A 13,016-nucleotide genomic window follows, 5' to 3' on the forward strand; every position below is an offset into this window, starting at 1 on the left:
AAATATGGGGGCCTCTAATGAGGTCCCCACATATTCAATGTTTTTGGACTTTTTTGAAGGAAAGTGTTCTACAAGCCGGTTTCCCGTGCTGGTTTGTTGAGGCGAACTTGATTCTTCAGCAGCGAGCTGTTCTTTCTTCTCTTCTCAAGTCCCGCTGCTGTCGTTCTCTGATCTTTTGCTTTTCTGGTGAGTACTTCCTTGTCTTTTCGTCATGTCTCATAGTCTAGCTGAAGATAGGATATCCGGCGATAGGTCGAATGAGGAATCTAGCTCTTCTGGCAAGGGTTCATTCAAGTCTTTCTGTGGTGGGGCCCTAGTGAGCAAGAGGGAGGAAGTAGAGGCCATGTTAGACTCATTCGAGCTCACCCAACTGTCTGGGGAGGAGATAGTCGAGCTATGCCAGAGATATGAGATCCTTGACGAGTATTGCTAGATAGAGCCCATCGCTAGTCAATACCCTTGGGATCACGGCATGGAGGGGTTGTGTGTATATGAGGAATCTCTGGCGGCTGGCCTCCACTTCTCTCTCCATCCGTTCATTACTGCTGTATTGAGGTTTTACAGGGTGTCATTGGGTCAGCTCGCCCCTAACGGGGTGAGGACGTTGGTCGAGCTAATCAGCTTGTACCACCACTGGGGCTTTCCTTTAAGCCTCGAGGCCTTCTTGGCTCTGGTACAAATGAAAAGGATTTTTGATCTGTTCTATTTCTTCCTTCCTTTCCGTAGTGGAAGGAAGATTTTTAAGTTTTCCAACAAGGCTAGGGGCTAGAAGTAGAGGTTCTTCTTTCTTGAGAAGGATGGTTGTTGGGATGTCAACAAGGTTAGGGGCTCGGTGGACTTTTTTTTGCAGATGCCTTCAAGAGGATGGAACTTAGCAAAGCTGATCTACAGCCCGCTGACATACCACTGGTGGGATTTAGTGGTGAGGTAGTTTGCCTGATTGGCAGGGTAAGAGTGCCAATTAAGGCAGGCTTGCCGCCCCACACGGTGCTATTTGAACACAATTTCCTAGTGGTTGCCTTCTCATCGCCTTACAATGCGATCCTGGGGCGACCTATTCTACATGCGTTGCAATCAGTAGTATCAACATATCACCTCGCACTAAAGTTTCCAATAGATACGGGTATAGGGGTGCTATGTGGAGACCAACTAGAATCCAGAAATGTTATGTAGCATCCTTGAAAGTGAAGGGCAAGATTGCTGCAGATATCAACTTGGAGCCACCGCTAGATAACATGGAAGAAAGAGCTTGTCCGACTGAGGAAACCATTGTGGTACCGATCTCCATGACCGAGCTCAAAAAAACGCTCTAGATCAGAGCTCGCCTAACAGAACCCTTGCGATCAGAACTGGTAAGATTCTTGTTAAATAACTTAGATATTTTTGCGTGGTTAGCGGCTGAAATGCCTAGTATAGAACCTAGTTTGATAACTCATAAACTTAATGTTGACCCTACAGTTAGACCTGTTCGATAGATGAAGAGAAACCTCACCTCAAAAAGGTGGCACATAGTGAACGAGGAAGTAGGGAAGCTGCTAGCAGCGAACTTCATAAAAGAAGTTCAATACCCAAGTTGGATAGCAAACCTAATTCTGGTAATGAAGGAGAACGACAAGTGGTGGATGTGCATAGACTTTATAGACCTGAACTGAGCTTGCCCAAAGGACAACTTCCCCTTACCTACATAGATCGCCTGGTAGATGCGACCTCGAGATTCGAGCTTCTAAGTTTCATGGATGCCTACTCAGGCTACAACTAGATCCCAATGGATCCAAAAGACCAAGAGAAGTCTACTTTTATCACTAAAACAGGTCTGTACTGCTACAAGGTCATGCCTTTTGATTTAAAAAAATGCTAGGGCGACCTTCCAACGTCTAGTCAATTTTATTTTTTTCGATTTAATTGGTGATAAAGTAGAGTGTTACATGGATGGTATGGTTGTAAAGACACTTTTTTCAAAGAATTTGATTTATGATTTAAATCTTGTGTTCAATGTTTTGAGAAAACATAATTTAAAATTTAACCTGAACAAGTTCGCCTTTGGTGTGACCTTAGGTAAGTTCCTGGTTTACATTGTTAGCTAGTGTGGCATAGAGGTCAATCCCAAGAAGATTTAAGCCATACTAGACATGAGACCACCTATCCCGGTTAAGGAAACCCAAAGACTAACCGGACGGGTAGCAGCTTTTAACCGATCTATGTCAAAGTTGGCTAGAAAGTGCCTTCCTTCTTTAAAGCTATAAAGGAAAACCAAGCCTTTGAGTGGACTAAGGAATGTCAACTAGCCTTTAACGACCTAAAGTAGTACCTCAGCTCGGCACCCCTACTGACCAGACTAGAGATTGGGGACGAGCTCAAACTTTACCTCTTCGCGAGTGACGAGGTAGTTAGCTCAGTCCTTATAAGAGAAGTAGATAAAGTACAATGACCGGTTACTATGTAAGCAAGGTTCTCGATGCTGCTGAGACAAGGTACCCCAACATAGAGAAGCTCGCCTTTGCATTGGTGCTAACCGCCCGAAAGTTAAGGCCCTATTTCCAAGTGGTGTAGCCAGAAGTGTGTCGTTAACCACTTTGGAACACTAGTTTTAATATTTATAAATTTTTTTCCGATTCTCAAACAATTACAAATGTAGTAAATGGTGAGAATGAGTCGTATCCATAGGGAAGTGAAGGAAAAATTGTTATTTACTTAAATCCGGGAAAGAGAACACAATTGAGAATTACATAAACATAGAATTTAATTAATTAAACTAAAATTCATTAAAATAAAATTCGAATAGTGCTGGAAGTGAAAAGTGCAGAAAAATAAATAAATAAATAAATGGAACAAAATAAAAAGTCTGTAATCCGATCAGAGGTACCAGTCTCCGGATCTCTCCTTTGACCCTCGAACTTCTCAAGCTAGGCCTTCCGTCTTACCTGGCCAAATTCCAGACCTATAGAAAAGAAAACAAAAATCAAATTGAATGAAAGTAAATTGTAGAAAGGAAAAAATGGAACTGGAAAAAGAAGAACATAAATTAAATCTAAGACTAATGGTTGGGATCCAAATCTAGATGTGGCAGTAGTGGCTTAGATGAACTACAAGCAGGAACCCCTCCTCTTGCCTGGGCGTCCTCCTCTTCCTCTACCCTTGAACTTCTCAAAATTAACCTTCCATCTTACCTCGGGGCAGAATCCAACCCCTTCTCAGGAGCCCTTGGGTCCTTTTTATAGAGAGGGATGGATACATTTGGGATTAGAGAGAAAGAGGGGGACGGTGGCTAGGTTTTGGCAAAGATATAGGCGCCCTAGGGTTTCTAATGAAGGGTTAGGATGGTTCTGAGTTGATCCTAAGGCTGAGAAGAGAAGGGGAGGGTGCCCAATATTATGTAGGGTTGAGATTTGGGTGCCCAAAAATGGAGGGTGGAGATTAAGGTGCCTAGGGTTGAAATGTGGAGATTAAAAGGAGTGGGTGGCGCCCTAGAGTGGATGGCTGAGATAGAAAATGGAATGGAGGGCTGTGATCTAATGACTCGGGGCTGAATGGTGAGGATCAGAAGTGAGGTGGTGCCCTAGGGTTAAAAAGCTAAAAAGAGAGTGCCCTAAAATGAATGGTGAAGATTAGAAGAGATGAAAGGTAGAGATTGAGCAATTAGGGGCAGCTAGGGTTTGCTAAGGATGAAAAGAATGATCTAGAAGGCACCCTAGGGTTTGCTAATGAGAGGGAAGCATGCTAATATAGTAGGAGGGGCGCCATTCTGGGTTTAGCAGATAGGAGGTGCCCTCTTGTTCTCAGTTTTTTTATAAAAATACCCCTCTCTCAGCTGGACTTCACACCAGCTTCCCAAAAATTGTATTTCAGCCATGTAACTTCCTCAGTTTTCCACATAAGTTGCATAGAGACCCACAGAGGTCACAACATTGAATTTAACTAGGAAAAGAGCACACTTTGACTATTATAAGGCTGAAAATACCCCTGAAATGATGCCCTTAAGGCATCAAAATACAAAGTTATCACACCCCCAACTTAACCATTGCTAGTCCCTTAGCAATGCAACCTTAAAATTACACTAAGTATAGAGATCATTCTCATTGCAAGATCATCCCTGACAAAATTAGCCAAGTATCCTGATTTCAGAATTCTCAAACTTTGTATAGATCGGTATTAGCTTAAGGGGTAAAACTGTCATACTTTGAATATTATAGAAACTTGGCTTAAAAATCTTATATACCATTCCATTTGCAGTCTGTCTTGATAAGCTGAGATTGATTTTTGAAATCAGGTGGGTATTCTTCTTATCATTTTTTATAGTAGATTTCTACTCCTAAACATGATATGCACACTTATTTTTATTGTTACCTTTCACCATTTTACGCGAATCTCAACACTTGCCTTAGGTGAAGTGACCCAATTACTAAATGTTAGGTAAGTGTCTTTGGCATTCCCTTTTCCGTTTGACACGAATCTTGATACTTGACTTAGGTGAAGAGACCCGGTTACTAAGTCTAGGGTGTCCATTGTCCTTTTATTCTTTTTTTTTGCAACATTGTTCAGGACAGTCCACTATTTCTAACAATTTGAAGAATTTTCGTCTAATTTCTCCATCTTTCTCTTCTTATCTTGGTAGGGGCAAACTTGGGAGTATTTTCCAATTTATAAATGGTTTTGACAATATTCAAATAAGACCAATTTTTACTCCTATCACTTGCTACCAATTTCTACAAAATTCAATATTCTTTAATCAGTTTCCTCAACTTTTTCTGTTTGGGAATCTCTTTTAATGGAAAGAAATTTTAAATTTTCTAGTGAAATTTTAATTCTACATATTTAAAGGCTTACTTTCTCAATTTTTTTTTCAAAATTTCATTTTTTTTCTCTCTCTTTCCTCACCCCTCAACTTAAGTGCCATTGTCCCCAATGGCATGACTAGACTAATGCAAAAAGGACTTGGGCGAAAGGGAACAATCAATAGGGTTTTCTTGAGGGGTTCAAGGTCTGCCACCTGGTCTCGAATCACGAAACAAAAACTCTAAACCTAAAAGAAAAAGCAACTAAAAACTATGTTGGGTTGCCTCCAAACCAGGGTTAAATTTAACGTCTTCATCCAGACGCATTCATTCACTTCTTCCATCCAAACTCTTAGACTCGCTTTTTTCTTCATACAAACAGGGCTCAGACTAGTCTAATCAAGGGGTAGACAAGTCATCCAAAAGATCGTCCACTATCTCCACATTGCACTCATCTTCCCCTAGGTTTGGATACTTAGAGGCACTAAAAACATTTAATTGGACCTTCTACTCGCCAATAAATGTCCATTTATGCCGATTTACAATTAATGTTTGCATTGGCCATTGTTAGAAACAACCGTCCTAAGATTATCGGTTATGGTTCAGTTCCTTGGTTGGGGTCATGTCTAGGACAACATAATCTACTAGAAAATAACAATCTTCTTTCCTAACAATGACGTCCTTGATAACACCTCGAGGAGTCTTGACTGACCGATTGGCAAGTTGCAAAGTTATCGATTGGTTCACTATAGGCTCTTTTTCTAGACTTTCCTTTCATTCTTCTCCCCCCCCCCCCCCCCCCCCCCAACTTAGGGTCTTCCTGCTCCTTTTCATCTTCTTCAATTTTCTTTTCCTTATACATGTCTTAAAAAATTCTCCCACTCCTTAAGGTTGTAACAGCTTTGGCATTTTCGAACTGAGGGTTCTTAGGAGTGGTTGAATTTGTTGTGGAGGAAGACCCGGTAGTTGATTCCTAGGGTTTGCAACCAGTTGACTCGGTAATTGCCCTACTTCTCTCCTTGCATTAGCTCCGACTAGCTGTCCTATTTGTCTTTCTAATCTGGCAATGGACTGTTGTCGATTTAGGATTAGTTGTTGAAGCTGCATGAATTGGTCATCTACTGTACAGGTCTGAGGAGTTTGAGGGTAAGCCTGATACGATTGGGCCAGTTGACTCTTAGGGTACATCTACTGGAATTGGTTCTGTACTTATGGCCTCTAAAATAGCTGGGTCAGGGAGTTAGATGGATGATGATAGTCTTGGGACTCTGAATTGGGTTGATGTTTCATCCAAGAAAAGTTAGGGTGATTTCTCCACCTAGGGTTGTAAGTATTTGAGAATGGATCATTGTTGGGCCTTAAGAAACTCTAGGTTGCCTAAACCTGTTTTTGGATAAATGGTGGAAACTGGGCTGCCATGGAACAATCATCAACCCGGTGGGTCGGGCTGGCACAAATGGAGCAAACTTCAGGAAAGGGTGTAGATAGGCCCGCTTGCTAGTTAAAGGTGAAAAACTGATCAAGCTTCTGGGATAGAAGATCTACCCTATCCAATTTTCTTGAGATGGCATTCAAGTCCATTCTTGCCTCAGGCTCTGTATTATTCCTGAATTCATAGAGCCTTACCCTCTTTGTGGGTCCCACCGACCTTTCATAGGAATATAATGATGCATTATTGATGGCATTTTCACTCAAGGTCTCGAAAAGCGCATACGCTTCATCGTCACTTTTGCTCATAAATGCCCCCCCCACAAGATGCATCTACCATTTGCTTGTATTGATCCATCAAACCTTCATAGAAGGCTTGGACAATTTGCCACTTGGACAGGCCATGGTGTGGGCATTTTCTCATTAACTCCTTCATTCTCTCCCAAGCCTCATGAATTTGTTCACCCGGTGTTTGGGTGAATTCAGTGATGGCTCTTCTCATGGTATTGGTTCGTCCTATAGGGTAGAACTTTCAAAGGAATTCTTGTTGCATTTTTGCCAAAGTTCTAATAGGTTTCCCTATAGTTCCCAACTAGTGTTTGGCCTTATTTTTCAAGGAGAAGGGAAAAAGAGTCAATCTAAGGGCACAATCATTGAAGTTCTGGATCTTTACAGTGGAACAAATTTCTTGAAACTCGTCTATGTGTTTGTATGGGCCCTCACTCGGGTTCCCATAGAAAGAGGGGAGAATCTGGGTTGTGCTTAACTTAATCTCACACTGTAAGGCTTGAGTATCTGGCAACTATATGTAGGATGAAGGGTTATATTGGGTTGGAGTGAAGTATTCCTTCAACTTTCTGGGTTGGGCATCATTGATTCCGACCATTTGGTTGCGTTGTTGGTGATGGAGGTATCTCTCTATTTCGGGTATGGGTTCTATAGTTTCTCTCCTTAGAGATCTCCTTCCCAACATACAACTCAGAAGTCCCTTTTTCTTCTTGTTGAAATTTGAATTTTAATTTCAAGTTTGGATTTTGAAATTTAAATTCTGAAAATTAAACTCAAATTTGAAAAAAAAAACATATATATATATATATATTTGATTTTCTCTTTTTTTTTTTGAAATTTAAATTCAAATTCAGATTTTGAAATGTAAATTCCTGAAATTTAAATTCAAATTCAAATTTTTATATTTAAAAAAATGCAAGCAATTCACACACACAACCTATGGGCTAACCTAGGGTTTCCTAAACTAGTGGTTCAACCAATGTGAGTCTGAAGGGATAGGAAATCCATCATATGGACGCCTAAGATTGCGGAATAAAGGAGGGCGAATTTCGAAAATTTTTCTTTCCCTTCAACTGGGAGTCAAATTCCCTATTTAGAAAATCATATTTTCAATGATCATTCTTGAACCATAAACTAAACCAGATCTGAACCAAAAGGAGGAGAGAGAGATAATACCTGATACAGAGAAACAATATCTCTCAATGGAGGTGTTCACGCCCAAGGTAAAAACCAAAATCTGCTCCCACAGAAGATGGCGCAGTGCAATGTGGAGCAGAATCAGCAGTGTCCTTCCTAAGAACTTGATTCTTCCCAAGAATCACCTGGACGGCTTGTGAATACAACTCCTACCAATCTTTTCTTCAAAAGATTGGAATCAATATTCAATCTTGATTTACCCCAAGGAATGGAGATCGAACTGAAGAGGGCAGATCTACTAGAGTCCAGACTCCATTGGTCTCCATTGAGTCCATCTCTGCTCTCATGGCCTCCACCCACTTCTGGGAATCTATGTCCAACATAGCTTCCGCGTAAGTCACGGGATCCTCCTCACCAGTCAAGGTTTCCACCAGGTAACTATCCTGGTCATAACCATAACGGACTGGTGCCCTGGATACCCGAGTGGATCTTCTAGGTTGGTCACTACCTGGAACTTGTGGGACATCTCCCACTGCTCCTGAGCTCTCCTCATCAAGAACAATTTCCTGACGATGGGTCTCCAGGATATAATCGGTCTCCAAGAACTAGGCATTTCGACTGCAGAACATTTTCTGCTCACTTGGGTCGTAGAAAAGGTAACCTACAGAGCCTTTTGGGTAGCCTACAAATAGGCAACGACTGGTCTTGGATTCCAACTTGTCCGCACTCGTTCTTTTAACGTGTGCTGGACAACCCCAAATCTTCAAGTGTCTGACACTTGGTTTCTTTCCAGTCCAAAGTTCATATGGAGTGTTCGGAACCGATTTGGTTGGAACCCGATTCAGCACGTAGATCGCAGTCTCTAATGCGTAATCCCAAAAGGATGTGGGTAACTCTGAGTGTATGAGAAGTGACCGGACCATATCCAATAAGGTCCTATTCCTCCTCTCTGAAACACCGTTAAGTTGTGGTGTAGCAGGAGGAGCTAATTGTGATACTATCCCATTGTCCTTTAAGTAGTCCCTTAACTCGTCAGAGAGATACTCGCCACCTCGATCAGATCGAAGGGCTTTAATTTCTCTCCCCAACTGTTTCTCGACCTCTTGTCTAAACTCTTTGAACTTTTCAAAGGATTCAGACTTGTGTCTCATTAGGTACACGTAACCATATCGTGAGAAATCATCTGTGAAGGTGATGAAATACACGTGTTGATTCCATGTCCTAACACTTAGAGGACCACATACATCAGTAAGTATTAGGTCAAGTGTGCCTGTACATCTTTCAGGCTTACCGTTAAATGGCCGTTTTGTCATCTTGCCTTGTAGGCAAGGTTCACAGGTGGGAAGATCTTCTACAGTTAGAAAATCCAAAGGACCATCCTTTACCAACCTTGTGATTCGGTCAACACCAATGTGGCCAAGTTGGTAGTGCCACAGACACGTGGGGTTAACTGTATCACGGGCTCTCTTCTTGGGGATTTCAGCCGACATAGTTTCGGTTATGTTAGTTTCTAGAGAAGGATGTAAAACATAGAGACCGTTCTCCAGTTCCCCGTATGCGATGAATCTGTTATTTCTTTTAATAGTAATCGTATTACTAAAGAAGACAGAATAACCATCTGCACACAGTTTTGAAACAGAAATCAAATTTCTTCTTAAGTTTTGTATATAAAGACAATCTTTGAGTACAATTTTTCCTTCTCTAAAATTTAACTCCACGGTTCCTATTGCCGCGACTGCAACAGTTGCAGTAGTCCCCAAGTAGAGAGTGACTTCTCCTTCACTCAGCCTTCTGCTTACCTTGAACCCCTACGGTGAGTTACACGCATGAGTTGAAGCCCCAGAGTCAATACATCAGGATGCAAAAGCTACCAATAAATTGGTTTCTATAACACAAGTTTCAAAATGACCTTTCTTGGATTCCAAGTAGGCAAGACAATTCCGTTTCCAGTGGCCAGTCTTCTTGCAGAAGTGACACGCATCTAATGCTTTGTCTTTCTTCTGCCTTTTGCCCTTGGTGGCTTTCTTCTGAGGCTTCTTTGCCTTCCTCTTTCTCTTGCCCGTTTTGCTAGCTTCAACAAGCATAGCTACAGGCTCATCCTTTTTAATCAGTTCTTCAACTCTTTGCAACATATTGTTGAGCTCTTGCAAGCTGACATTCAACTTGTTCATGTTATAGTTCATGATGAACGGATTAAAGGAAGGAGGCAAAGAATTAAGGATAGCGTCTATCTGGGTTGCGAGGTCTAGCCCGGATCCAAGAGCCTCCAGTTCGTTGATGTAACCCATCATCCGAAGACAATTGTCGTGAACTTGTTGGCCCTTGGACATTTGAGTGGTCATGAAATGCTTCAAGACCTTTTGCCGAGTACAACAATTCTGCTCTTCATACATCGTCCTCAGGCTGTCCAATAGGTCATTGGAAAGTTCGATCTGATCGAACTGCCTCTGTATTGGGTTGTCCAAGGAGGCGATGATGTAACACTGGGCTAGGGAGTTTTTTTCCTCCCATTCCTGATAGCCTCTCCTTCAGGCCTCGGAAGCCCTGTCACCCGGATGCTCCGGGGCAGGATTCTTTGCCACTTTGTCCAACTTTTCAGAAGCTAGGACCAGCATAAGGTTCCTATACCAGTCGGCGTAGTTTAGGCCCTTAAGCTTGTTGTCATCAAGAAGCTTTGCAAAAGATCCATTTGCCATTTTATGATAAAAGAACAAACATCAGTCCACAACCTAATTTGATTCATGTTCATTTCATAGATATGGATTTTAATCTACGATCCATTTCCATTTATTCATCTCTAAGATTTCCCTCCTTTCTCAGTGACGGAGACTATGGGTTGTCTCTGGAAATGTGGGAAATCACATAGGGTGCATGGAGCCAACTGTTTCAGCTACAAAACCCCACCACCTTTCTTTGAAGGATCATATCCACTCATCATATGAGTTTTCCCTTTGGCCTCTGTTAGACAAGGTTCAGAACCATTTTTAGGTAAACCTTTCTATCCAGTGAGTGCTTACCCATCATATTCATGAACACCAAGATACCGTGAGAGAGTTCCCATTTTCTAGTGAAACCCCTCCCACATCGGTCTATGACGCCCCTATCATCTTATGAAACATTCAGACAAGCCCAACACCAAATGGATAGCCCATTTTCTAGTGCGTTTCCTCATTACTGAAGGACCCATCCTCATGCTAATGATGGAAGGCCTTTAGAGAGTTCATCATATGAATCTCCCTATCACATGCACTCATATTAGTTGGAGGGAACAAAATTACGCCCTAGTTTGATTTAGGTCAAACCAAAGTGGCTCCCACTGACTTTCATAAAGCCAGATTTCGATGGGCCTTAAATCGGCTAGGGTTCCGCACGTGACCTCTTGATGAGGTGTGGGGCCCACCACTGAGGGAAGTCATCCAATGACCAAAAGGGACACCGCGGCAATGATGTGCATTCAGCCATGGTGTGCGCAAGAGCCACTGTCGAATGAGCATGGGCCAAGTACTTATGGCCCATGTACGCAGCACATCACACTTCCATACATCTCATGCAGGGATAAATTGATTCAATCAATTAATCATTTGTAAGGCCCATTGAAAGCCCGTTAAAATTCTATAATATTAACTATTAATATTATCTAGGTATATGGGCTGAATTAGGGTTACCCAGTTCGGCCCATATAGCTTTATCCTTTAAAATGGGCTTTTGTAGTTTTAACTATTTAAAACTGGGCTTTTATAGGCTGGGCCGAATTAACCATTTAATTAAATATCAATCCTTAGGCCCATTAGGGCTGACTTTCAGCCTTGATTAAACCCTAGAATTGGTCCAAACAGTTTGAACCAATCTTGGTTTGAATGGGTCTAGGGTTTGATTTTTAATTAAATCCTTAATTCAAGAAAATAATCTGAAATTAAATAACTGATAAAAGAAAAACAAAAAACAGTTAATCAGGGTTGTTCGCACACTCCATCCTGCAAAACAGAGGTTAGATTGCAGTTTCTCAAACTGTAAATCGCAGATAGCAAATCTCCCATATGCGAAATCTCCTTCTCTGCGCCGCGATCTTCGATCCAAAATTAAAAATAAATAGAAATCCTATTTCTATTAATTATTACATCAGATCGAATGCCTATACATTGAGTCTAAAAATAAAAAAAAAATTATTTACAGACCAAATGTAATAAATTCAATTCAAAAACTGCAAATCTTGTAGTTCTCCCTACGCAAAACAAGATTTCGATCTCCTCTTGTACGAACAGCCCATAAATCAAGAAAATTATAAAGAACTATTCTAAATAATAATCATATTTATTTGGAAATAATTTCAGATTATTTGCCCATCTATTTTGGGAACAAATTTTCCAAAACCCATATCTGCGCAAATTGGGTAGAACGCCTTCTCCCTATTTGCACAGGTTCAGATCTGAAACAGAATGGTTCAAGATTTGAATTTGGCTATGATACCACTGAAGGGATAGGAAATCCATCATATGGATGCCCAACATTGCGGAATAAAGGAAGGTGAATTTCAAAAATTTTTCTTTCCCTTCAACTGGGAATCGAATTCCCTATTTAGAAAATCATATTTTCAATGATCATTCTTGAACCATAAACTAAACCAGATCTGAACCAAAAGGAGGAGAGAGAGATAATACCTGATACAGAGAAACAATATCTCTCAATGGAGGTGTTCACGCCCAAGGTAGAAACCAAAATCTGCTCCCACTGAAGATGGCGCAGTGCAAGGTGGAGCAGAATCAGCAGTGTCCTTCCTAAGAACTTGATTCTTCCCAAGAATCACCTGGACGGCTTGTGAATACAACTCCTACCAATCTTTTCTCCAAAAGATTGGAATCAAGATCCAATCTTGATTTACCCCAAGGAATGGAGATCAAACTGCAATAGGTGGCGACTGCAGGAAGGAGGCGACTGGAGAGTATTTGCAGGGTGCAGAATTCTCTCTTCTGTGATATCAGCTCTAAATACAAGACTGTTGTTGGTGAGTCTCTTGGATATCTAAAGGCTGCCGCCCCCTCTTCCTTTTATAGACTTAAAGGGATCAACTCCTAATCCCATTAGGAGTTGCTAACCCAAATCATATATGGATTAGAAGTCCCTTTAAGATAAGGGATAATCCTTATCTTATCTGCAGATTAGATCAGCCAGCTCCTAATCTAATTAGGAAGTTTCCAAATCTAAATCTCATTTAGATCTTGGACTCTCTGAGTGGATAGGGTGTGGGCCCAATCCTATCAGCTGATCTTATCTCAGAATTCGCCCCTTAAAGACTAATCAAATTAGCCCAGTTCGAAATGGGCTTAAGGCCCATTAAGGGTTATGTATTCATTAAGCCTTCCAAACTGCTGCCCAGTTGGGCTTCCTTGTATG

The 13,016-nt window shown here is 41.3% G+C and overlaps 1 non-coding gene across 1 annotated transcript; it reads left to right on the plus strand.

Moving 5' to 3' along the window:
• Positions 1 to 6,598: 6,598 nt before the first annotated feature.
• On the plus strand, positions 6,599 to 6,705 carry LOC148852872 (small nucleolar RNA R71). The gene has a single exon (XR_016100060.1). It is a non-coding gene; the product is annotated as a small nucleolar RNA R71 (small nucleolar RNA).
• The last annotated feature ends 6,311 nt before the right edge of the window (positions 6,706 to 13,016 follow it).

This window comes from Nelumbo lutea, chromosome 5 (genome assembly GCF_056320005.1).
Source record: "Nelumbo lutea isolate HS-2025 chromosome 5, American lotus-T2T, whole genome shotgun sequence".
Taxonomy (NCBI): Eukaryota; Viridiplantae; Streptophyta; class Magnoliopsida; order Proteales; family Nelumbonaceae; genus Nelumbo; species Nelumbo lutea.